This window comes from Gopherus flavomarginatus, chromosome 5 (assembly GCF_025201925.1).
Source record: "Gopherus flavomarginatus isolate rGopFla2 chromosome 5, rGopFla2.mat.asm, whole genome shotgun sequence".
Lineage (NCBI taxonomy): Eukaryota > Metazoa > Chordata > Testudines > Testudinidae > Gopherus > Gopherus flavomarginatus.
In genome coordinates, this window is record NC_066621.1 from 56,457,608 (window position 1) to 56,483,244 (window position 25,637).

The following is a 25,637-nucleotide window of genomic DNA, read 5'->3' on the forward strand; positions in this document are numbered from 1 at the left end:
CTCTCCTTCTATTAGAAGCTTTGTTCATCAAAGATTTCACTCTTGCCCTACACTTACAAATGCACTACTGCTTGCAGATTAGACCTCAGTTGTCACCAGATTTCCTGTCTCTTGTTGAAGGGAGGGACTAGGACTCTCCTTAAATATAGACATGAAGTAAATGGGGTGTTATAATGGACTTTGCTCAGGAAAACAGCTGTCTCAGATATCAATGCCACTTCTTCATGGGCCATCCCTGTTTTCTGTTTTGGCTATGACGCATCCTCAGCTACAATTACTACCAATTCTACATGAGTCCCTCCGTCTTCCTTTCCTGCACTCCTGGTAAATCTTTGCTTTAGCAAATGAGGCACATGCTGATCCTTCATTGTGGTCCACTTCTTCTGCATAAAACCCATCCACTGATCTTTACATTTTTTACAATAACATGTAGATTACCTAATTCATTGGGGTTCATTTATGTGGGAATTAATTATATTTTCTTTACACGCTAGAACAGTGCACACTGGCCATTGCACACTGTAGGCATACCACGGACTGCACAACTTCCTGTTACTTACATTTCGAAAGGACTCAAACTGAAAATGAGAAACCCTATCGAGATGATCACAGGGTACATTACTGAAGATCATTTAGTTATTTAACAGTTAATCACTGATTCCTGCACACTTCCTCTTTTCTCTTAAAGGTTGTAAAGTACTAGTGCAACCACAATAGCCTCCTCTGTAAAGGAAATCAGTCATTCACTGTCTGTAATTCATCATCACTAGCTGTTGCATCCTCTGCAGTTTTGCATGATAAATTCGAGATTAGAATTTGACCCTAAATACTCAAATGGTTCATTGTTTGTTACATTCAAAATAGAAATGATATGTCAAGAAAAGTAGCTGCTCTGTTTACTTCTGTCCTTATATTTTTCAAAATTTATACACTGGAGAAGACATCAATATACTGCTTCGTTCAGGTTGATAGGAGGTAATGTGTACATGGTTCAGATACTTTTGTTACAGGATACATTATTGTTGCAGCATCTTTTCTAACCTGCCCACATGGATGGAATGACTTCATTTTAAAATATATATGAACATTCCTCAGTGGAATGGAAAATAAACAATTCCAATATTATTAGTAGCATTTCACTAGTGCTTAAAGGCCTGCAAATGAGATCAGTGGCCCATTGTTCTAGGGCTGTACAAACATCTAGTACAGGTAATAGTAAGAAGCACAAAGCACTCACAATCTAAATTGGCAAAGGGTGGTAATGGAAACAGATACACAGAAAGGGGAAGTGATTGACTAGTGATCATACAGCAGGGCAGTGGCAAACCAAGAACAGAAGCCAAGTCCACTGACCCCCAGTCAAGCACTCTCTTCACTAGGCAATGCTGCTTCTCTATAGAACTCCTTGCGAGCAATAATAATGATGAAACAAAGTACACTGAGACCATCTCAACTATTATAAAACTGTCTGAATACAAAACTATTGTTTAGTTCTTTTATTAAAAATAGCTTCCAAAAGAGACCTTTTTCTTGAGTAGGAATGAGAGAAAAAAACAGAATATGGCATAAGCAACAATATCTACCGAAGCACAACCCAGCTGCTGATTGTCAGAATTTATGTAGAAGACCTTTTAACTTTCATACTCTTTTGTAATGGATTTAGAAAGCAACCATGCACAATAACTTCAAGGTACTGAGGTACTTCAAGGCTCCGTGGATGAAACCATGCATTTGTAACCAATGGACACAAGAACATTCTGCTGAAAACTGTATATATTAAAATTTTATGTGCATGAAGCCTGAGAAAGAAGGATAAAAGACTGTGTTAATGCTATAGATTTACTTGACAAGACAGCTGATCCCATTGTGCTCCCATTAAGTGAATATGATGTTCACTGAGTGTTAACACAGATAAGAAATTACTTTCTGTTCAGACTGCTGAGATAAATTCTAGTACAAATATTAATTACACTTGAATATGAAAGGTATATTTTGAAATTCTTCAAAGAAGTTTTGCACTCTACCATTTTAAATCAGTATTGCTTCTCTTACATAGATCTTATTAAGCCATCTGCAGCAGTCAATTTATGTATAGGCATTTATGGATTCACAGCACAGACATTATTTTTGAAGCTTCATAAAAGCCTTGAGTAGTAGGGAATTAGAATTTTCCCATTTTACAGAGTGGAAGACTGAAACACAGAAAAGCAAAGTGATAATTTAACCAAACATTCTAGTGATAATTGCCAAATGTGCGTTATCCAGACATTTAAAAAAGACTGCCGCTTCCTAAAGATATGAAGTACAGATAGTTGACATTTTCAGAACCAAGTGGCATTTGGTTAAAAACAATTTTTTTCTAAATTGGAAATTTACCCAGAAATGTTTTGCTTTTATTGTTTTTTCTTTGAAGTGGAGAAATAATATTTTTCCATTGTTCTTTCCCCCATCCCTACTTTTTCCACTGGAAAAACAGAAAAAGGAAAATAAAGGAGAAACGAGGGGAATAAAAGAGGTGTATGTGTGTGGGGGGGTAGTACAGAAGGAAAGCTGAAAAACAACAAATGAAAAAAAATTAAATTTTCATAAACAGAATCTTTCAAAATTAAACACTTCCAATAAAAGTTTTGAATAAATAAAATAGTAATAAATTGTAATAATAATAAAAAAAATCAAAATCCATGGAATGAAAATGATTTATTAACTTTCATATTTTTTTCACAAAATGTTTCATTTCCATTGTTTGACTGGCTCTAATCACCACTAAGTGTGCTATTTTCTCATGTGCTGGTTTTGTATAAGTATAGACATGTCTTAATTCATAAAGCTATACTTTTAAATTTAAAACTTTTCAAAGCTACAATGCTTTTATGAAAAAAAAATAGAAAAAAAAAGTATCTCCTCCTATGTCTTGGATGATTATGGTTCATTGCTCTTAAGCCCAAGTCCTGCAAATGCTTATGTATATCCTTAAGTTTACTACTGTGTGTAGTAAAGATGGGGTTATACACAATGGTAAAATTAAGCATATGCATAAGTGTTTGCAAGATTGGGGCCTTGCTCTGCACTGGTGCTGCCCTTGGATATTTTAAAAGCAAGATATGAAATGTAGTTATTACATGACTATTGAAACAAACTAAAAAATCCCTTTCATAAAGGACTTCTTTAAAACATTTGTATTGGTGTTGATAACATTTCAGTGACAACCTTTTATTTTAAATGTAAATGTTCTTGCAACTTAAACACTGAAGCATCATGTTAGTGCAAGAGAGTGAGAAAGTGGAACTGCATCATCATCTACTTTCATTGTCTTAGCTAATGTGAAAAAGAACAAAAACCAGTGTATGTTAAATTAGACGTGTTTTACAGACTTAATGAAGTTTTAAAATATATATTTTTAGCCTGAATACTGTTTACTATTTCTCCAAAATGTCAAAAAATGCTTGTGTTAGTTTTCAGGACAGTGTATTTTCTTAAACTGAACATTTGGGCTTCCCATAGATTTCTGGCATGATCAGATCAGGGGTATGCTCTGACCAATCACATACACTAACATTGCGAGCGTCCAACACATCTGGATTTTATGGAGATTTCCAGAACTATTCAGTGATCTGATTGCTCCTTAAAGAACCAATCCAACCACACTAATAGGCATCCAGTGTTACACTAGGACTGGATTATCTCCAGAAGAGTTGATCCTGTTACAGATCAAAGATTTCATTATAGCCTTGAAAATAAGAAACTCAGAAGTACTGAAGGAAAAGAAAAATGGAATCACTACAGTTGCTTTCTAAAAGCACCTCTCTTATTTTGCCATTTTACTGGTAAACATGGTATGTTTCCCACTTAGCTGTGCATATGCTTGCTTTTGTCTATTTGTGTCACAACCTTAATATCTATTCAGTGTTTTGTGTATGATATATTGTTTGGCTCTTGTGACTAGGCAAAAGGGATGGGAACAGAAATGAAAACTAATATTATCTTGTGTTTTGAAATCATTCCAGTGGGAGCAATAATTCTTACAGCTTGGGGCTTTCCACCTTATATACTATATCAGATGGAACTGCTTTGGGGATTGGTAATTAACTATGCCATGTCACTACTAAAATAAGACTTGATTCTGCCTTGTCCATTTATAACTAAAACTTTTATTTATTTTTTTTCTTTGAACATCAGTGTGTATGGAGTTGTTGCTTCTGGAAATTGAAAGGATGTAAGTGAACCCGGTTTCCCCATGATTAAACCTTGCTGCAAATTTATTGGCCTGAATTAGGATTCATGAGCTCTTTCCTGTTCATGCAGGTTTGAGGAGATGTACTGGAAATGGGATGTTAGATCTGATGCAAAAACAGAACTTGGCTCTTAAAGGAAGGATAATCTTCTAGTTAAGGTAATGGACTGGGGCTAAGAAAATCTGGGTTCTGATCCTTACACACAGACTTTGAGTGTGGCCTGGATCCAGCCACTTAATCTCTCTGCCTCAGTTTCCCTTGAGGATAATAAATTCCCTACCTCATAGGAATATTGTGTTTGAACCTTCATTGGTGAAAGCAATGAGAGTTTTCCCATTACATTAAACAGGAGCAAGATCCAGCCCACTGTGAGAATAAATTACCATATGACTGTGAAATGCTCAAGTGATGAGCTCATAGAAAAGTCTATAAATAACTCTCAGAGAAACACATATTCCTTTGTAACACTGGAATACAAGGCACACTAAATGTGTCATATATAGTTGTTTCAAGGACTTACATGTCACATGCTTTACCATGTGGAAGGAATACATAATATTTGGGATAAGGAAGTGCAGTTCCTTTACCACACAATGATCAACAACTCTCCCCAATGGTTATGAGGCCGCCTAAGTGAAGCACGCATTTTCAAGGGGTTGTGTCATCTGCTTTTCTGAATCACTTTATGCTGAGGTAAACTTTGGACATGTTTAATATAATGAATGTCAGGTGAATAGATATGTGTTGTGAGAGCTGGTTGCAAATTTTCAACAGTTTTGCAAGAAGTTTCAAAAAAAATTTCAACTTATTTTTAAATTCACAAAAACTTTCATTTTTCAACCAGATCCACATGTTGCATGAGGCATGTTGGAACTGGAATGGTTGGGTCTGTCACAAGTTGCCAACCTGAAAATGAGAGAAGCAAGAGGGACATACTCTGTGGAAGTGTCTATTTAGGACCAAATTATTCATTTATTTTTATTTAAACATCAGCAACTTATCTCAAACTCCAAGTGCCCTGCAAATCGATTAAAATGCAGTGAATGACTCCTGCACAAGCACATGGACTGTTGGGAGCAGCATGCTAGGAGCCTTCCCTTCTTACATTTTCTTTGCAAGGATCTATCCCAGTCCCAGTCCCTGCATTCAGAGGAGTGCAGGGCTGTTCTTCTGCATACCCCCAGGTGTGTGTATCATCTCCGCTTCCCACACCATAGCTCCACTCCCTCCATACCACAGACATGCAGCCTGCACATCCCACCCTGAGCAGCAGGAAGATTGATTTATTTACTTTGTCCACAGAAAAAACAGATGATAGACTTAGAATCTCAAGTAACCTAGATAAATGCTGCCCCAAGGGAAAATGCCATTCAGCTGCTGGCACTGAATCCCAAGAATTTAAGACACAAATAGAAGCAGTTTCTCAAGAAAGTGAGGACAGAGCCAACTCTCCTTGCTTAAGTCTTGTTACCAGGGTGAAAACATTACATGCATCCAACAATTCCTTTTTTTTTTTTTTTTTTTTTGAGATGGCCTAGACACGGCAGGCAAAGACAATGCCACATAAAAGCTAGGATGGTTTGACAATCAAAGAGAAAGTGAAAACAGGCAGCTTTAACATTTTCATCTAAAATAATGCTCACCAGTGATAGAGGGAAATGAGCAGATAAAGTCTTAAAATTCACATGTATATCAGTCATATTTCTAAGTGGTTAATAAAAGCTACAGCATGATAGGAAAGACCAGTGGGAAAGAACAGGCACATAAGCAGATAAAGAGTTTTGTAAGCAGAACAGTAGTCCGATAAATCAACCTACTACAGACTTCTCCTGTGCAGGGATATTGGGGTTGTGGGGAATGAGAAGGATAAAGTGATTTGACAGTCAAGTACGCCAGTGTATAAATTTAACAATGGGTTGTTTGGATTCACATGAGTAGAGTTGGCCTTGGACACCCTTGAAATCCTGATTGCACTATGGACACCAAATTTCAAGAAGAAAGCAATGACATCAAAATCATTGCTCTTTGAATGACTAATTTTTAAAAATAAAATTGCTTTTAAATCAAATTCTGAGAGCTGCCATGCCTGGTGTATCTCACCAACATGCCATAGAAGAATGCTGCTGTATTTTAGTGGGAAAGCCAGCAACCACAATAATATTTATTGCTATATATTGGGGAAAAGAGAATATTTGCACACAAAAAGATCTTTTGCAAGATTAAAAGGGACAGTTTCTCTTATCTGAGACTGGGGAGTTCAGTAGGATGCCCCTTATTGCTTAGGCTCAGTTTACTTTCAGGGATACCCCCAACTTAGCTACTGGTGGTCAGAAACTGCTGTAGATGCAGAGTACTCATCTATGTGTACACATGGATACGCCAGGTTTGCACCATTTTAGCTAATCAAGGTTTAGCTTTGGTTACTTTAATAGGGCTTGCCCTTATCTACCTTTAGGGCTAGTCTATGCTCATCGCCATTACTGTATTTAACTATGTTCACAATAACTAAGTCAAGTAAACACAAGTCAGTGCAACCGCATTTATGTTTAACAGGCTTGCTTTTATCCCCCATATGCACATATAATGTTGCTTTGTGTTAGCAACGTCTTCTGGACATGGATCCCAGAGTTCTTACCACAGCTCCAAACAGTAGTACAGTAGTACAGCTACACTGGTAGTTGACAAGGAGTAACATTTCAGAAGTGTCTAAGTGAACTTGAGCTTGGAGCCTAAGTCCCATATTGACATTTGACGAGACTTAGGCTCCTAAAGGTCAGGCTTTTAAAGGTATTTCAGTGCCTAAAGATGCAGATATGCACTTAGTAAAATTTTCAAAAGTGGCTAGGTGCCCAGTTCCCGTTAAAATCAATAAAAGTTAGGTGCCCAAACCTGAGCCCTTTCATGAATCCCACTAAGTGTCTATATTCATCTTTAGGCACTGACACAATCTTTAAAAATCTGGCCCTCAGTGAAAAGACACTTTTCAAATTGGAACTTATGCTCCTAGGTCACTTAGATTCTTTAAAAATTTGCACTGAAGGTGTTCTGAAGAGAGGCTTCAAGAAAGACACCCCCTCAGTGATGAAAAGTTCCTGGAGTAGAAACAGCACCTAAATCCTGTGTAGCTATTACAAGTAAAACACAGCAATGGTTGCCAAAAACAAACAAACAAACAAAAAAGCTTGCGAGGAAAGTACCAGACCTGATAACTGAAATCATGATGATTTTTTGCTTGTTAACTTTAGGAAGGCTTTTAAAACACTTACGTTTTCTTAGATTAGAGATCAAAGAGTTTTAAAATTTCTCATAAATAGAAGGCTTCCCAACCTACCCAATCCCATTTCCCCATAGACACGGGCTGAGTCCCTCTCTTCAGGTAGTCACATTTTGTTCACCTACTCACCTGATGCAGCATATTGGCAACACACTTTGTTCTGCAGTGTGGGCAGCTTCTCTCTTCAACACTAGCTTTATGACACCTACTTTAATTTGCTCCCTTCATCGCATGTCATGGTCATCATAAATACAGAAATACCCCACATAAATAAAAGTATATACAGTATAAACAAATATATTCAGCTGGTCCTTATCTAGCTAACATTCAAGCTTAATATTAGAACAAGTCATTAAAGCTATTGACTTTTTCCAGTCTATCTTATGGACTACATTTTCAAGGATGGAGACAATCAATGCATCTTCAAAAGATGCATCCCTCATGTCTGGATCTCTCATAAGCAAGTATTTTCATGTACATATTGGGTAGAGAGACACACAATTTCTCAAGGTGTGTGCTAATACTGGTTTGCACTCAAATGTGAGAATCTCTGGAGAAATTCACCTTCCAAAAATCATGCACATTCATTATGCCAGAAATAGATATTTGAAAACAGAGACTCAGATCCTCGGTATATATCAGTGTACAACCATGGTCAATAGAGACATGTTGCTTTCCGCCAGCTGTGCTTCTGGTGCAGTGCTAATAATAAATTCCCAAACAACTAGAAGTATACATTTTAAATAAAGATTAAATGTGTGTGTGTGTGTATGTAAATTTTAAATAAAGATTAAATGTGTGTGTGTGTGTGTGTGTGTGTGTATGAAAGTGACAAGTAATTTTAGGTAGCTCAAATTCTGGGTGAGCAACTTGTGACACCTTAAAGGGTGTTGAACACACATTCTCTGAACATCTTTTAAGGCATCTCAAATTGAGAACCAAACACATTATTAATCACTTTGGAAAATCTTTGTCCCATCTCTCAGATACCCTGTTACACTAGACATTAAGGCTCTAATTCAGCAAAGCTTCCTTATGTAGGAAAACATATATTTAAATTTCATTGACTTTTATGAGACTTAAGCACTTGCTTAAGTGCTTTGCTGACTTAGGGCCTACACAAACAAACACCCTTTGACACTCCACAATACGATTTTAAGACTTGTAATTTATAACATTGGCTGTTTCTTTCATGGTGTGTTTCAGCCATGAGTGCGCCAGCCTATCTAACTCACTGTGGGAATATACCCTGTCTGCTATTCTCAGGACATATTTGTGACTTTGGTCAAAGTCAGGATATTTTATTTCATTTAAGACAGCAATGTCACTCATTTATTAAATGAGTTACATCAGAAGTACCTTGGCTCTCACTAGTGGCATTAAAGCAGTAATTGAGGAGAAAGTCCTAAGTTGCAGCTTTTGTCATTAAAATATAAATGGCATACACATAATGGGGCAAATTCTCTGCTGATGTAAATATCTGAAGTTCCATTGACTTCAATGGCTGCTAGGCCTATTTACAACAGCAGAACATTTGGCCCAAAATGTTCATCTTAATTGGATTGGATTTTATTAAACACAAAAGACCTTTCAACCTTTTAGGTCGCTTTGGCAGAAAATTGATGATGGTCTATGCTTAATTATAACAGAGTGTCTGACGTAAAGAAAATGATATCAAATCATTGTATGTCTCTGTTAACTAATGAAATAGAGCAGATACATTTACTCCTCTCTCTTGACTTTAGTCAGATGTTGGGATGAATTTTTTAAAGCAACTGCTAAAGTAAATAAAAGTGAAGAGTTGACTGATAAGGCCATCCCTGAAGAAATCCTCTAGAAATATCAGTCTGGCTGGAACGTCACTTACAGATCTGACCCAAATTAGGAATAATAGCGAAACCTCTCTTTCCAGTGGGAAATTAAGCTCTCATCAATCTACCATGAGTTTAATAGAGACAGGAGGTGGACTGGCTACATTGCAAACAAATAACTTTTAAGGGGAGATGACAAAGCTGTTGGCAAACCTAGATCTTCAGACAGATGTCAATACTAGCAGAGGTTAATTTAGTGTCTACAGAGATTGCATCCTTTTTTAAATTGTAGACCATCTCAATTATGTCCTGAGATAAAGAACTGATAGTACCTTTGGCTTGCCCTTATGATGTAAACCATTGCTGCTGTGTTACTACTCCAAAACTTTGATTGGGAGAGGACTATTACATACATTTAGAATTATGTAAGCAAGCAGGTTCTCTATGTGGAAAAAAATACTCTGTCAACTCTTTTTTAAATGTAAAGCCAGCATTTCATCTACAATTATTAAATGTAGTTATGGTCTGAAAAAGTTATTAAGTAAAAGTTGTAATGAACAGATCTCTTCCCCATGGGTACTCACAGGCATTGCTGCTTATTTTAATAATTAAAATAAGTTGTAATATTTTTACTAATACTATTTTTACTATTTTTCACAGCTCCTAGCTCTTCAAAGATAACAATAGACTGAATAGCAGAAGGCGATAGTGAATGGTTTTCCACTGGGGAGACAAGTGTGTATTTTGTCCCCAAACCTTTTCAACATATACACTGAATTTATTATGAGACCAGCCTTGGTAGATTTTGACCAAATGGAAGGAGCTGGGATTTCCATTGATGAACAACCTCTGAACTGACTTCAGATACCAGATTTTTTCCAACATATTATGTCACCAATATTCAGACATGAATAAACAGATTAACTTGCAAAGCCAATATAGCTAAAAGGAAATGAGCTGGACTATTTTGATTCCTGCATCACCAACAGACTTGTTCACTATGTTCCAGTTGCAGAATCTGTATTATTGGTGATGATAACTGAGCCAAAACAAACACAGCTTGACTTCAGATCCCAGGTTGAGTTTGCAGATGCGTATTAGAAAACACATCTCAGATTCTCTAGGTTACTCTTGTGATGCAGAGGAGATCTAATCCAGCCCTGCCTTCCTTGCTAGGGACATTCCTAGCATAGGGAGTACACAGCAGGTGCACCATTGTGCAGGGAGCAGAAGTATCTGGAGTACATTTCAGCTATGCTCAGTTAGCAGATGGTGCCTTAGAGACAGTTGCCAACTGAAGCAAGTTAGACCAGCAACCAGGCTGCTCTAATGTGCAACAGGGCCATGGCTGGGGCAAAGAATCAGGGACTTGTAATTAGATCTGTGATTGCTCCAACTTTGTTGTGCCTAGTGGAAACTGACTGGAGTAAGAGAATCTGGCCCTTGTCTTTTCAGTTTATACTAGTAATCTGAACACATTTTTTATGGGAGTCATGGAAAGGCAATAAATATGCAACCATTATTTTTGCAGAGAAATGGTACTTCTACTTTTCATTATTTTATATAACATTCTGTAAGCTTTTCTGTTATGCTCTTCACCCTGTAAACATTAATTATTTTATCCTCATAACATTAGGAGGTATTATTCCTTTTATTCCATTTATAGAAGAATGCAAAGTGTAATTGCTCTACCAATATGATTTAAGCGTTCTCAATCTGGCCACAGCCTGCCCAAAATCACACAAAGTGCCGGGGTCAGAACCCAGATTTTCTGAACCCTAGGTCAGTGTCTCAGCCACATCATTCATCTACTGTGCTCCAGAATGTTTTCCCCTCCTCTTTTTTACTGACAGATTTTTCAAGGGAAATATCTTAGGCCCTGTTTTATGTTAAAAGAGGTAAACATAAAGCCAGGTTTGGCTTCAGGTTAACAAACAATGCTGGAATATTTCTAGTAACCGATAAAGAGATCTTACATAGGAGCTCACTTTATGCACCCACTTGCTCAGAAGGTTTGTGTGTAAGCTGCAGTATTTTCAATGTGGTATATTTAAAAAGAGGAGGCTGCTTGGCACTACATAAATAATCTTGATTAATGGACAAATCGTTCTCATCTAAAATACGGTTACTTTATTAAGAAGAGTGAGTAATCTAATCTTATTCTTTATTCTGTGAAATCACTCATGTGTGACCCATTACCATCCCACTAACACAGAATGTAGCTTGAATACCAGAGAATTATTCCCACCATATTGCTTATCATAGAACAGGAAAATAGGTATATGGTGTATTTTCTTGTTTAGTCATTCCGGTTGGTAATTTATTGACAAGGACAATATGTTTATGCATCTCTGTGTGTGTGTGTGTTTTAATTCTAATTACCTTCCTTTTACCTACAACATCATTCAGGATGGCCAGTGTTTGAACTTGTAGCCTGTTCTTCATCACAGGTACAAAAAGTACTATGTTGCACTAGAATTTTAAAACAAGAAGGAAGTATGAGAATACATATCTAAATAAATATATGATATTAAAGCAAAGAAGCATGGCCATGCTTTAAGATACAGAATTGGGTGTCTGAAGATCTACATTTGACTCTCAGCTCTGCCACAGTCACTCTGTCTGAATTTGGGAAAGTCACATACACGTCACTGAAGCCAACAGGAGAGAATACTCATGAAGGGAAGAGTTTGCAGTATGGGATCTACAACTATGTGCCAGTCTCCTATGGTAAAATCCCACTCTATTGAATTCAATGGGAGTTTTGCACCTAATTTTTCAATGTTTCTAAGGTGCGTTGACATCGTCTGATAGAAAATACTATATGTATATGCAAAGTATTACAATAGAAAAGTGTGTGGCCTAGTGGTTAGGTGAGAAGATTGAGAGTCAGACTCTGTCTAAGTTACATTTCCAGATTTGCCACCGACTTGCTGGCCCAGAAACAACATTTGTGCTTTACAAAAAAGTCAAGTTTTGAGAGTTGTTTTTCCTTCTGATGGAGAAGGAAACTGAGCCCCTTTTGTGAAACAACACATCAGAGAGTAGCCAGTAAGTGAGGGCACTCCCCTGAGTATGGAAGATCCATGTTAAAGTTCCTACTCTGCCTCACTTGGAGTGGAGACTTGAACCTGAGTCTCCTATGCTCCAGGTGAGTGCCCAAACTACGAAGTTATAGAGTCAGTCTCTCCAGTTAGAGCTGTTCCACCTTGTATAAACAATAAGCTAGTCATTGGGCCACAGAATGAATGACTCAAACTCAGGTAGAGAAGGAACTTGAGGCTGGATCTGTGAGTATCCTAACCAGAAGCCATTTGGCTAGTCTGGGCTGCACTCTCACCAGAAAGTCCACCCGTGACCTGTAGAAACCTTCCCAACAAAATTTTAATCAAAACTGATGTTTCCTCAAAAAGTTTTGATTTCAACAAATTGGCATTTTCTAACACACACAAAAAAATGTTTTGTTGAAAAATCCCCGACCAACTTTATTGGTTAATGCTTTTTTTACATACCATTTCAAAACAGACAGAATTCTGCATAGTAATTTAGACCTCGATCTGGTCAGTTGCTGTGATGCGACAGAGCCCCGCATCCACACGAAAAACATTGAACAAGATTGGGGCTGTATTACGTGGCTAAGGGGTTCAGAAGTTCTTGTTTACTCAAAGCTCATATAGTTCCTCAATGTGTTTCCAAAAAAGGAATGCATTTGGTAAAGGAATACATTGCCAATATGCAAAATGGAAAAGGCAGTAGAAAATGAACCTGCTAAATGAATTGATGGTGAATGAATTATGTTTGGTACATATATATTTCACCAAACACCAGATCCCGCTCAAGTATTTGCTCAAATAATACTTTTCTGATATAATAAAGGTTTTAAGCAGATCTCCAAACTATTATTCACTTACCTCTGCAAAAATATCATTAAACTCTATAAGAATATATGGAACAGACAGGACCTTGGTGGGTCTTAGCATAAAAATGGATGCATCACACATTGCAGTGGATTTTGTCTAACTGTTCTAATCATAACAGCAATAAGAAACTCAGTTATTTATTCAAAACAACTTAAAAGTAACTCTAAAGGCCTCAGTGTGATGTTTTCTCTTCAAATTTCCATAAAATGTTGATAAGAGTGGAATCAAACTAGTTAGTTATCAGTCTTTTCATTGGCTTAATGTGAATAAGAATGTACTGTTCATAATTACTTGAAAGGAAACAAATTACCTTTAAGAGGAAAACCATAGGTAGAAATTACAGAAATTAGATGTGTTAGACTGTTCATAGCAAAAATTAGTACATGTTACTTAACTTGTTGTCTACTAAAAAGAATATATAGGTACATGAATAGCAATCATGTACTTGCAGGAACATGGAACAGATGACTTAACAGACATTTTACATCTCTGATGTCTATGAAGTAAACTACAGGTTAACCATCTTTTCACAGCAGTAGCTCCAAGTCTGAGTTCTTGGAAATTCATTGGCAGCTGGGAAAGTAGAGTGGTGGCTAATTTTCATTAACCCACCCTCAAAACTAGGGCTTTGAAGTTAAAACGTAAAACAAAACTATTCAAAAATCTCATGTAAAATGTTAGTTCATTGAGATCATTAAGCACATGCTTAACTTTAAGCATAAGCTTCATGGGGACTTAAGTACCTTAAGTACCTGTTTACATGCTATGCTGAACAGGAATGGACTTAAATACATGTATAAGTGTTTTTCTAAATTGGGGCCTGAACCTTTTGTGAAAATGGAAAGTGAAACACTTTGCTTCCTCTAGATAGGCACTCAGTTATAGAAATGAATGTTATGGTTTGCTGAAGAACTTTGTGCTAAAGCTTTTCCCCAATCTCCCTATTATTTGCCCAATTAATTCAAGATCATCCAGTCACATAGATCAACTGGCTGAATGAAAAAAACAAAACAAGTGCCAGATCCTTAGCTGCTGTAAACTGGCATTGCTCCAGTGCTGCTGTGATGGATTACACACTTGAGGTTCTGAACCAGTAAATCACTTTGGGTGAAATTCATTCATCCCATATACATAATCGGTATTTGGGTTTCATATGGGTGGAGAGTGGTGTGACTGAGATGGTGTAATCCACCCTCACAGCCATGGGGCAGGGTGTTGGGGTAAAGCTGCCAACGTCTCTGCCTTTGCCAGGCCTTCACTGCAGCCCCCATCAGAAGAGATTGAATACGAATAGCAGGAACCTACAGGAATTCATCCTGAAAAGTTCACTGTCCATTCCAGTAAACACATCTGTTAAGTTTTACTGGACAGCAGTTGTGAGTAGGGGTGCTGAGTACAGCAGTTGTCCTCCAGTTGTACCCCTTCTCTGTCCCACCACACACCCTTGAACATAGTGTTCCTGTGAATAGGCTTCCTCCAGATAGGAAGCAGTGGGGATGATGACACATTGACTCTCCTTCTTCTGACAGATTATGTCCATTATAGTATACTATTTTCATCTCCCTCGCACACTTAACAAGTTGAAAGCAGAGTATGCCCTTTGCCTTTACTGCACTGGAGATGGTGATTCAATAAGACATGAACCATGAAACCATCACTCATACTTGGCCTGTTAATTGGAAAACTAGATCATTAAAAATCCTATTAAATGAAAAATAAATAATAACCTTAGCAACACCATAACCCACCAGGACACTTATGATCTTACCAATTTGTTGTACTTTTTCTTCTACAAACACAGATGGCCTGACTTTATCCCTCAGAGGCACTGGTGGACAAAAATAGTGCAGTACTCTGCAGATGCTTTAGTATTTATATTACAGTAACAACAAAAAGAGCTGACACACATTAGCACCTCCTGGCATTAGTCACTGTAGAAACAGTGACTACCCTGAACAGTTTGCTATCTAAATAGTTGAAACAGACAAGGAGTAGGAAAAAGGAATGATCACCCCCTTTAAGAAAGGGGAGAACCATGACACAGAGAGATTAAGTGGCTTAGTTAACATCACACAGGAAATCTGGGGCAAAGATGGGCACTTAACCCAGATCTTCTGAAAGACTCCCAGGCTGAACTACAAAACCATCTTTGCACCCTTATTCCCAGGAAGAAAAAGAAATGGGCTTAGCTGACCAAGAATCAGCTGCTCACTGTAAATATCTTCTCATTCCCCCGCAGGTTATATCACTGCTGTGTTCTCTCGTGGTGGAGAAGACATAGGACTGTGTGTGTAATGAATCCAAAAGTAGAACTTTAATTAGGCTGCTGGACAAATACCACAGCTCTTTCTGGGTTTCTGGCTCTCAGACTGCCTAGCAGCCTGTGTGCCTCATAAGTGGGTTGACTGATGTACACTTACCAGGTCGCTGCAATACAGGCAAAGTCTGGGTACCACAATAATACACTTGGGCATAATCTTTATGATCTATGAATATTGTAAATTATAAATATTCACATTAAACGTATCCATGCCACCGAACATACACACAGTAAAAGTAATCTGTGGTAGAGATCACATTGTTTGACCATGCTAGAAGAAAGACAATGGATGTGGTAGGCTGCAACTTTATTCAGGGAGCTCCTGGCAACAAATTGGACAGTGCGGGTCATGATCTTTTCCTTAATCATTTCCACACAATCCCCAACCAGGTCCCAGATATTTGACTTCTGGGACCCTGCCACTCTTCCCTTGTATGGTGAAAGGGGACTATAAAGAGATGGGGATCAACTTCCTACTGTTCCAGATGTAAGAGCTGCAAACCAGCTTCCTCAGCTTCCTTAAAGAGAGTTAGGAAAAGGTGGGGGTTGGCTCTCCATTGTATGAAATGTAAGATCCCCAAATCCTCCTTCCTCAGCTCTCTTAAGGGATGCTTTCCTTCAGATCCAATTCATCCATTAACCGTAACCTTTCCATACTGAATACCTGCACTGGACAGCTGCCAAAAGTATTATGTACCAAATTGCACTGTTGTAACCTAACCCCACTCTACTCCTGCTGTGGGGAAGGGGAAAAACCCATCCAACCTCAGCAATGAGGGAAATAGTCCTCCCCAGCCTCCCAAGGAAAGAGCAACTAGCATAATGCCTACAGCAGAACAAGAGGGGACCTGGTTCCGCTGCCAGGTTCCTGGGTGCTGCCAGCATGATCCTGGTAAAAGAGGGCCTTTCCAGGGCCGCATGGGGTATAAATACTGCCACTCTGTTTCCACTCTTCCAGTTAGCAGGAATGGTAGTGCAGCAACTTCTCAGACCTGGCTCCATCTGCTTCCAATGCCCTTCCTGTGCATTCCTGTAAACTTTCCCCCTTTTCTCCACCTATTTAGAGAGGCAGTACCCTTCTTCTTCCAGCTAGACCTTCCTACATAAATGTTGCGATGGACGCTTTGTGTCTTGTTCTACATTACAATATACCTCCTCAAAACATACGTGTTTTCTAGTTCCTTCATTCATGTTTTTTGTTAGTTTTTGCAATTTCCTTTTGGAACCATATCAACAAGCAGTGATCATATTTACCTGTAACCATCAATCTATTCTTGGCAAATCTGTGGGCAATAGGAAGCTATGCAATTCCCTCACTTTCCAATGATCAGGAGTGGGATTCGTTTGTAATGAACAGATTAGCTGTTCTTTAATCATTGTCTATTGTTTCAGTGTGTGAGAGAATTTCACAGCTCATTGACTGTGTTGACTCGTAATCTGCATGGAGGAAACAATGTTGGAGCTCATCAAATGTAATCAGCTAGTAATTGAAAGGAAATGAAAATTTACAATTATATGGCACCTTTCAACCACACAGGATTACAAAGCGCATTACAAGTGCTGCATGCCAGAAACACTTGACAATCTCCAAAGTGCAGTCACCTCAAGGGTAGAATTCAGCAGCTATTTTATGGCAGCATACTCAGCAAGAATTACAGTAAAGATGCAAATAATTTTATTTACCAAAGAGAAACTACAGGGAATTTAGGCAGTACAAAATGTACATACCACTCTGAAATTCAGCCAAACAACCAGAAATAATAGCTAGTTAGTCAAGACCTTAAATAATTTCTCTTTTATCCAGTAGAGCTTTTCTCTACATCATGGTGTAGGATTTGTTCAGAACTGATCACTATTCCCACTTCTTCACTCCTGCAGCAGTTACACACATGATTATGCATGAACCTGCTTAACTGCTTGATCTAATAAAACCACAATCCAAGATGGTATAGCTGAAGAAATACACTTTGGCACAGATTTTACAAAGCTGACTGGTGATTTGGGTGTCCAAACATGAAGGGCTTTAAAGGGACCTAATTTTCAGAAAGCACTGAGCAACCAGCCCCTGAAAATCTAGCCCCAACTTGAGCATTCAAAACAGTCACTTTTAAATGTTTAGTCCTCTCTTCCTTGACATAAATACCTTTAATTTTGTGCATTGTTCTCCATGACTGTTTCATACTGATCATGTCGTAAAATATACCATAGGAAACTTAATACTTGTTTATACTACAAGAGAGTCAAAATACTTCAAAATATACAATCCACCATATTGAATACAAGGAAACAATAAGAAAATCTGATCAACTTCCTCTTTACATGCTGGAAAATATATCTGCACTTTACTTTTGGCAAAAGATGTCTTATCACAGGGAATCCCACTCTATTGTCCTCAGCTTATGCAGAAAGCATGTTATATGAATCTGCTATGGAAAAATATGTGATTGCAATGTTGCTGTAGCTGTGTTGATCCTAGAATGTCAGAGAGACAAGGTGGGTGAGGGAATAACTTTTATTGGACCAACTTCTGCTGGTGAGAGAGACAAGCTTTCAAGCTACTCTGAAGAAGAGCTCTGTGTAGCTTGAAACCTTGCCTCTTTCACCAACAGAATTTGGTCCAATAAAATATATTTTCTCACCTACTTTGCCTCTCTCATGGAGAAATGCTAACTAACAATCTAACTCTAAGGCCTGGTCTACACTAGTGGGGAGGGAGAGATCGATCTAAGATACACAACTTCCGGTACAAGAATAGCGTAGCTGAAGTCGACTTATCTTAGATCAAATTAAAATTACTTACTTCACATCCTTGCGGTGCTCTGCGGCTCCCCCATTGACTTTATTTCTGCCTCTCACCAAGCTGGAGTTCAGCAATTGACAGGAGAGCGATCAGGGATCGATTTATCATGTCTACACTACATGAAATACATCAATCCCCGATAGATCGATCACTACCCGCCGATCCTGCGGATAGTGTAGACGTACCCTAAGCCAGTATGGGATGTTTGGCTTAGAACTGATGGATTCCAATGACATCCAAGAAAAAGTAGTCTTTCACATATATATTCCTTGTGTAAGAAGGATGCTTTTTTGGGAGGAATCCACCCATACTTTGTAAAGTCTCCCCTTGAAAACATTGACTGCACCAGGCATCATTTTTCAGTGGTTAAGTTAATATACTATGCCAGCCTGATTCCAGCATTGAACTCTCTAAGATTTATTTGGATACTGGTGTGCATTTAATATAATGCGTTCCCACTTCTGTCTAACAAATTGACTTGTTTTTTTAACTGAAGCACATGACCAGTATATGGTCTTTGCTGTTTCCATAAAGCCTGTTTAATTCTACTGATTCCCTCAAACAATTTATGAGAGAAGATCACATTACCAAGCCAATGGAGATAGCTCCTTTTTAGGTAACCTACTTGATATGCTAGAACCATAATAAATATCTATGTAGCCAAGACACTCATAGCAAGTGCAAGTCATATCAGACAGTCTAAATACTGCTTGCCTCATCTGGCCTACATTTTCTTCTCTATCGAGAAAGGGAAAATAAAGGCATAGTTTCTTACTATGCTACTTGTGTGTGGATTCAGCTGCTATCAGTGCTGTAAGCAAATAATGGCCTGGGTATGGGTCTATAATTATTTATAATTACTTATATTATGGTAGTGCTTAGAGCTCCAGTTGTGTTAGGAGCTTCATAATGCTAGTCGATGCACAAACACATAACGAAAGACTGCCCCGACCCAAAGTCTCAGATCTGTAAAGATGAGGTGTTGCTGTGCTCAGTATTGTGACGATTAACTGATTTAGGAGCCTATCTCATTTTGAAAGCTCTTGGGACACTAAATCCCATCAATTGTCAATGCAATTTTGGCCCCTATGTGCCTAAATTTCTTTTGAAAATGAGATTTAGCGCCCTAGATACTTACCTAAATACCTTTCAAAAACTGGGACAAAGTCCTTACAATTTAATAAACAAGACAGACAAAAGGTGAGAGGGAAAACATGGAAAGAGATATGAAAAGGCTTGCCAAGATCACACAGCTGTTAATATTACCCAGGTCTTCTGACTCACAGTCCAGTGCCCTCTCTACACTCCAAATTTTTACAACATCTCTCTTGAGTCTTGAATGACTGAGTTAGCCAACACCTGACTTCAATGTTCAGTATGGTCTGCTGCAAATCATGGGGTAGTATATTTAATTCTCAGATTAAAACTATGTTAAAGTGGAGTACATCTCAGTAACTAATGGTTTAAAACATCACACAGATATTGTAATCATCCCCCAACAAGCATTATCAATCCATGAAAATCAGAGTTAAGGTTCAATTAAAAAAAACAAAAACACACTTTAAAAGCCCCCCCAAACAATTTTATTCTACCCAGTAGTGATACTATGCAATAACAATACAATTAGGATTCATGCATACTATGTTTGTAGCCCCTGATTAAAACTGCAGCTTAATATAAACACACATTGCATTCCCCACCCCCCATTTTTCTTGTCCTCAGGGTGTCACTACAGGTTGGAGTTAAGACTACATAAACTGCTAGGGACTCTCATCTTTCCTGAGGGCAATTGGCTTCATTTGCATTGGCAGTGAGAAGCCATATTGAAAATGGTCATCTTTGCGAAGTAGTGCTGTAGACTTAGTCCCATTGAAAATAAAGGAAATGGCAGTAATTTTGAAAGAGGGCAATTCTTCATGGCATTCTCTGTAGAAGAACATTATCTGTCAGCATCAGTTGAAGAAGAAACTTCCACTTATGAAGAATGACAGTAATAAAGTTACTAAGTATCCTAAAAAAAAATTCTTCAACTGTCATCTATGTACAAGATTTCAATAAGTAACTATAGATGTTTCAATGGTCTGCAATATTCTGTTATTAAGAGTGTTAGGATACAAAAGATTTGAAACCAAATTTCTTAAATGCATAATTTTAAAATTTATTTTAACTAATTAACCAATTTACTTGTAAGATCTCAAAAAATATTCTATACTTGGAGAGCAAGTACTGTAATTTTGGAACACATATGCTGTATTCTTTAAATTTAACAAAGTGGCTGAATTCTGACTTTAGGTGCAAAACTCTTCTGTTATACCAATGGGGTGGCAGGATCATGCCTGAGTTAGTTTTCCTTTTTGGGGCGGGGCTTTCACACAGCAACAGAAAGAGAAAAACTTTAGAAAAAAATATAGGAAACAGCATATACAACAACAAACTTAGCAGAGGGACTAAGGGGAAGATGTAATACCTGCAGCTTCTTTTAACTCAGCTTCTGAAATGGACTAGATTTCAAATTGACTGTATCCCTTTTAACCAATGTTATATAACTTGCAATTATCCACTTTCTTAGAGCAAATTTAAATGTGGTGCTGAAGCTAATTTTTTTTCATATTCCCAGCTAGCATATGAGAAAAATATGGACTAGTCTGCTAGGCTGAAGGACAGTGGCCAGAAGCACTTTGTTGCTCTTGACCTTGTCTGAAAGCTAAATTTCCAGAGACCCATTTCATTCTGAGAACTTCTGAGCAAAAATGCATTAACAATGAGTTCTGGTCTATATCATCCTGCAATACCACTCATCTTGCAAAGGAATGAAAACAAATAGCTTTCTTGCATAATCTACAATGCCATTTTCTTTTTGTTCCCATGGTCTTTGGTCTTGGTTAATATGCTTATCAGAAAAAAACATTGGAATGTCACCAGCTTTGCTTGAAAGAAGTAATAGTGCATCTTAAAAAAAATTACAAAGCATGTCTAGGTTTCTCTCCATCATTTAGATATTGTTTTAGTAATTTGAATATACATGTATTAATTAACCTGCTAATACCATAGCTGACAAATGAGCAAGGAAATTTATTATTAGAATTGTTCACTAGAGGTGTATATGGCCCATACATATATTCTCCCTGTGGGGTTTGCAAGAAATACATAAATAGAAAAGTCCTTCTGGAATCATGATCCTTTGCGATGAACTCATGAGCCAAAGATGGGAGAAAGGTCCTACTCATGCACTGTTCACTACAGGGGATCACAGAGTGAAGGGTAACATGGAATCTTAACAGGAAAAAAATGAATTTCCAATGTACTACATAGCAACAGACATGGAAGAAAAGAGCACAGCAATATAGAGAAAAAACTAGAACATTATGCATGTAGGCTCCCATGGAGACTTGTCATACTAAGAGGAAAATGGAACTGTGACAAAGTATCACTTTGGTCCCAATACTGCAGATCAGGGACAGCAAGCCTTTGACATGTGTGCCCAAAGTCATACAAGATGCCTCTTCTGCTGGCGCATGGATGCTGACCTGGTTTCAAGGCAGGTTGTGTTAGAAGTAGAGGTAGATGAGGCAGGATGCTGCACTCCCTACTCTTCAATTCCTTCAAAAAGTGCTAACTGTGAAGCTGGTCTGTGTGGCTGCAAGAGGAAGATTATGGGCATTTGTACATGTGGAGGGAGAAAAAACAAAATGAAGTGAGGTGGCAGGAGGTTTGAATGAGGGAAAAGAGTGGACAGGTGAAGAAAGAAGGAAAAGCAGAAAGAAGATAGATTAAGGGACAAAGTATCAAACTGTCCACTACACAGGCTATTACGTAAAGGCCCAGGAAAATCATTGCACTTATGGAGTTTCCTTTGCATTCTTCCACTGGGAAAAAATGTGGTTTGATCCGCCCATCCCCACGCAAATGTAGCAGGCTCCCACTCACTTTTTCCCATGCTGATTGCACACTTCACTGAAGAAGAAAGCATGTAAAGGCATGGTCTAGATAATACTTAGTCCTGCCATGAGTGCAGGGGACTGGACTAGATGACTTCTCAAGGTCCCTTCCAGTTCTATGATTCTATGATAAACTCATGCTGCAGGGTCAGAATTAATGTCCTGATCCTGTACCATTCCAGTCAACTGGAATTTTTCCAAAGCCTACTGAATTCCTGTGGGGCTGGTGGTATATAGTGCCACAGAGTGGCAATCCCCTCAGAAGCCTGGCATCTCAGCAGTCCATCCCTTTCTGGACTCCAGATTCCAAACTGCATTACGAGAGGAGCTTTCACAAGAGAGGAGGTGGGGGAAAAATGATATCACAAAGATGACACTTCTCTATTACATCCTTTGTCTCAACATGCTTCCATTTTGTCCTTTCCCCCAATATTGCAACACTTCAGCCCTCAGAGGTTAACACTGCCACTTAAGACCATGCTTTGATTACTTGACGGCTTCGAGTTCCTTGAGAGTCAGGACTGTCCTAGAGTACTAGCCTCAGACTTGAGACACCTTGGTTCAAAAGTCCCTATTCTGCCACAGACTTCCTGTGTGACCTTGGGAAAGTCACTGTATCTCAATTACCCATCTGTAAAATGGGGATAATAGTACCAAGGTGTTGTGAGCATAAATACATTAAAGATGGTGACAGGCTCAGATACTGCAGTAATGGAGCCAAATAAGTACCTAAGATAGATAGAAGGCTGAGTTAGATCCTTCACCCAACTCAACTTACTTTCTAAAGGAAAAATGACGAAGATTCTGGGAAAACTCTAGAGCATATTCATAAATTAAGACAAGGCACAACTGGGCACTGAACATGTCCAACATTTGGGGTAATGTGCACTATAGATTCACGAGCCTATCCCAGGGTTAGTACTATTTGTGCATGATGATGTGATCAACATTAAAAAATAGAGGTTATTGTTCCACTGTATCCATATGTTTGAGCTTTAATTGGAACTGTGCCTGGATTGGGCTGTTATGGAAGCTGAGCATGTAGCTATATTTTCCCCTTCCTTCAAAGTCCGTTCCTATGGAGCATTTATATCATCCCATCTACTAAGGCAGCTTTTTCAAGCCAATATCTAAGAATAAGACATGACAGGCAGTGCATTTCCAGATGATTATTATATACCTTGGGTGGTATTCCAAGGCAAAACACTGAAAACTTTCCTTTCAGTGTCTTTTTGTTATTATGAAATGGAATTTATAAATCAAACTAAAGAGAAAAAAAGAGAGTCAGATCCCTGTACTTACAGGGTGTTATTGACATGGCCATGACATCATTGATAGCCAATTAGAAAGCTCCATCTACGTTCAGACTTTTAAAGCCATTTCCTAATTTACGGTATAAGGAGAATTTTGACTTCTAACCATGCACCAACATTGTAGGAATAATCTACAGAGGACACTTTAGTTAATTAATTCTCAAGTATTATCAACTAATATGAATACCCAGTGTGCAGGTCTGATCATTTTTGCTTTCACACTGTGAAGTGTTCAGCGTTTTAATACAATTAAGTAAAGAGGAAAAAATCCCTGGCACTGGACAATTAGGGCTCGATCTTACTCCCACGGAAGTCAATGATGAAACTCTCTTTGACTTCAATGAAACATGATCAATCCTTTACTAAGACCTCTGCTGAATGTATGCACTATCGTTTTAATGGAAATACATTAGGTCCCATCTATCGTTGGTGACTTTTTAGTTAATTTTTGCTTAATCAAATAACTGGCAGTAGGTTCCGACAACATTGTTGCTAATCAAAAACAATCTACTGGGCTGATGAATGACCATATAAGGTCTCTTCTATTTTGCTGCATATAAACAAAGTCATTTATCCATTATTTCGTTCATCCCTTTGTTATGTGATTTCAGTTTTCTTTTTTTCATCTGTTCAGATATATCTATATCTATCTGCTATTTATTAAAGTTTTGTTATTCTCCAGATCCCTTAAATACAGAATGGAGAAAAAAATCAAAATTAAATTGCTTACTGTCACTTTTCTTCTCTAGCAACAATAACGCAAAAATAAGACATCTTGAAGATAACAAGATCACTAATCACCACACTTTCTTGACTGATTCATCATTACAAATTAGTCTTATGTACCAGCATTCCACACACGCACACAGCTTTCTCTGAGTAGCTTTCTGTCCTGAACTTACCCAACACAAAGATTGCTTTTCTTCATTTCTATTTGCACTTTGAGATCAGACAAAAGAATTGGAAGACTAGGCCATTTCACTTTTTAAATTTAGGTTCAAATATCCCCATGGGTACATTCCCCTCACTCTTTCAATATGAGAGGTCAAACAGAACTGCTCGCTCTGGTTTGTGACATGTAACTTTTCCATCTGGATAACCTAAAATTAGACTTGTAGACTGCAACTTCATTGAACCAAAACAAATTATGCTAAGGCAAAGCTGTGTTTGTTTTGGTCTCCACAAACATTACACAGGGCTCATCTTACAGCAAAGTTAGGTTCATATGAGTACCAGCCACAACTAATCCACAAGTTCAGCACCAACAGAACCTAATCCTTCTCAGGAGACAAAGTTGTGTTTTTGTGGTCTTTGCCTTTCTCTTCTGTCTCTCCTCCCACAGTCTGCACAGGACATGGCATTTGTAATGATATCTGGAGTAGCTCACACACTATATTCAAGATGGCAGATGGATTTTCCCCTAATTCAGCCACCTAGGACTCCAAGTAGTGCTTTTCTAAACATACAGGAGCTTCACAACTGTTTGACCATAGCAAAGATTCTAAGCTTTGCACATGCTTTTCTTGATGAAGACTGCATGGGGCAGATCCTCAGGTGAAGTAATTGTCAGACGTTCATTGACCTCAGACTTTTCAAAGACTCAGCAACACAGTTGTGTGATGCTAGAATGGGGGTGATTTAGGATTGAATTTCAGAGAGACTGTATGTGTATGGTCTTAGGCTAATTCTACTAATTTTTGCCCTACCTGGTCATTGCACAAAAGCACTCGGTTATTCTTCTTTTGATTCTTTATATTAAGAACAGACGAACAAACAAGATAAACCCTTGGGATACTCAGTTAATGCATGACAACTCCTATGGGTATCTTTTCACAAAATGTGGAATTTAGTACATCTATCAGACACACATTTCTTTCCCAAGGGATCTTGGCAAAAAGGGTCAAAACATAACAGAATCCTTTCATTCAAAAGGTATATCTAAGATATTATTGAAAGGATATCAAAACAACCAACCAATGTCATCGTATACAGTTTGAAAACCAAAAAGATTTAAGTTATGTAGTACAAC